The sequence below is a fragment of the Colobus angolensis genome, unplaced genomic scaffold (assembly GCF_000951035.1).
Source record: "Colobus angolensis palliatus isolate OR3802 unplaced genomic scaffold, Cang.pa_1.0 Scaffold385, whole genome shotgun sequence".
Taxonomy (NCBI): Eukaryota; Metazoa; Chordata; class Mammalia; order Primates; family Cercopithecidae; genus Colobus; species Colobus angolensis.
Window position 1 is genome coordinate 1,787,690 of NW_012117210.1, and position 2,854 is coordinate 1,790,543.

Sequence of the window (2,854 nt, forward strand, 5' to 3'; positions counted from 1 at the left end):
TCTTTCTTTTTTTTTTTTTTTTTTTGAGATGGAGTCTCCCTCTATTGCCCAGGCTGGAGTGCAGTGGCGCGATCTCGGCTCACTGCAAGTTCCACCTCCCGGGTTCACGCCATTCTCCTGCCTCAGCCTCCCGAGTAGCTGGCACTACAGGCGCCTGCCGCCATGCCCGGCTAATTTTTTTTGTATTTTTAGTAGAGACGTGGTTTCACCTTGTTAGCCAGGATGGTCTCCCTCTCCTGACCTCGTGATCCGCCCGCCTCAGCCTCCCAAAGTGCTGGGATTACAGGCGTGAGCCACCGCGCCCGGCCCATAGTTTTCTCATAATTTTATTATTTAACAATATGCTTAGTGGCTGCTTAGTATTATGTTGTATGGTTGTGTGATAATTTACTTAGTTATTTTCGTATTATTTTTATTTAGCAATAGATTGTAAACAATCTGTAATAAATCACACTGTTGCAAACATCTTTTTGCATGTATTGTGGTGCAATGGCCCAATTATACTGTTAGAATGAATTCCTACAAACATATTTGCTAAAGTGAATGTATATTTTTAAGGTTTTCAAAATTATGTACTGCAAATTTTATCCAAAAAAATACTAATTCTCGTCTCATTTTTTCCAACCCTGGTTATTATTTCTTTTTTACAAACATTTTTTGTCCTTTTGATAGATAAAAGTGGTGTCATTTTAATTTGAAATTATTTTTTATTACTAGTTAAATATTTTTCTCATAAACTTTTGGCCATTTGTATTCCTTTATGAATTGCTCTTTAAGCCTTTTGCTCATTTTTTAAATGGAAGTTTCATCTTTTCTTCAAGATTACATTCAACAAAATAATAGAATAATATTCAACCAATAAAAATGTTTTATGAAAAGTTTTCAATGCTTATTTTCAATGTTAAGTGAAAAAACAGGATAGAAAACTGTATTTATCATACCAGCTCAATTGTATAAAACAGATAATGCTTTGGGAAAGACTAAAACATGTTTTTAGGGTAATCATCTCTAGATAGTAGGTTTACATGGTTTTTATGTTCTTAATAAAATAAATACAAAGTTTATTGTATTTCCCCTGTTTTCTACAACGGACATGTGTTATTTTTATAATTAAGCAAGATGTGTTTTTCTTTCAAATCACAGAGTTGGTTTGTGGCTAAACCAGGGCCAGACTCATTGCCTTACTCCACCCTCTCTACCTTAGGCCTCTAGAAAAGTGTGGTCTGAGGTAGAAGAATCATCAGTGGTAGGAAAGGAGAGTAAAGAATTTCAAGAGCGTGTCGTACTTATTCCCGAGATGCATGTTGAAGAACTTAACGTTCACGTATAATAACATCTGCAACTTAGGAAACGTGGGCTGAAGTATCTAGAATGCCATGATGTCTGGAAAGAAAGAGGTGAGGTTGGAAAGGGAGGGAGAGCAAGGGAGACTGAAAGAAGAATGGAGGAAGTATGGTAACAGGTTAAATGGTCAATCTAAGTGAAAGTATGTGGCTGCTCTTTGTGGTGTTCTTTCCACTTTTTGTAGGTTTGAAAAATTTCAAAATAAAGAAGTTAGGAGAATTGCGAGGAAAAAAAGGAGAAAGTTAATTACCTCGCAAATGTTTCAGAGAAATGAATTAGGATGAGCCCTAAGAAGAGGCAGTTGGGTTTAGCTAGTAGGAAATCACTGGAGAGGTTAAGGAAATAATAATTCTAGAAGGGCTGGGTGGGGAAGATGGCAAAGGGTTGGAAAGTGAGTGTGATATGAGATAGTGGAGTCAATGGTGTGGACCAAGAATTTGAGCAATAGGGAAAAAGAGAGTCAGGAAATTGGCCTAAGAGGCAACAAAATGTTGGAAAAGTTTTTAATATTGTTATTAATTTTCAACTAATTATAGATTCATGTTAATATAAAACTAATATTTGACCTTTCTCCCCTCCACACACATCTTTCCTGATATATAAAATGATGAATTAGAAAAATCAATGAAAAGAATAGGAGAATAAAATGCACAATGCTACCATCTAGAGTATTCACTGAGAATTACACCCAGTGTTTGACAATGCAGGTGACTTGCTTTGGGCCTCTGAGTTTGTGTGTGTTCATGTGTTTGTTGCTTCGTGGTAGCCATGTAGGAGAGGGAGAAATATTTTGGGAGAAGCCCAGTGTTTGGGGACCAACATTTTGATCCCTGAATAAAACATTTCAAATTTTGATGAAGTCCTAAAATTTGATTTTAAGCTAGGTGAGGCATTTTAACAATCTTTAACCTCAACAGTGCTTTGGCAATGAACTGAAACATTTTGGAAGAAGAGACAGTTCTAGGACCACCCTAAGTACGAGCATTAAGAGGGTTATTATGTTTAGCTGGGAGAAATGGGATATTCCACCTGAAGTTTCTTTTTAGCTTCAGAAAACTTCAATCTTTTCAGCTAGCTTGAAGCCAAGTGTTACTGGATAATGGTGAAGGTGCATATAGAAATGCACTCTGGGGGAATGGTAGTCAGAGTAATTTAGGGTAGGCAGGAGCTAGATTCTGAGGGATATGTGGTTGAAGATGGGATGGACAGGAAAAATTGCAGGTGGAGAGAATATTGGGTACGAAGGCAGAAAAGCACAGGGCACGTTTGGAGAACAGGGATCAGTTCTGTTGCGGCTAGAATAGGAGAAAGAAAGGGAGAGACGATGAGAAAGTGGATTGGCATATGGATATGCCTGTCTTCTCTTCCCCCAGCAAGAAGATTCAGTTCTTGAAAATAGGGGGCTTCGGGGGCGGAGCAAGATGGCAGAATAGGAACAGCTGCAGTCTCCAACTCCCAGCGCGAAGGACACAGAAGACCGGTGATTTCTGCATTTTGAACTGAGGTACTG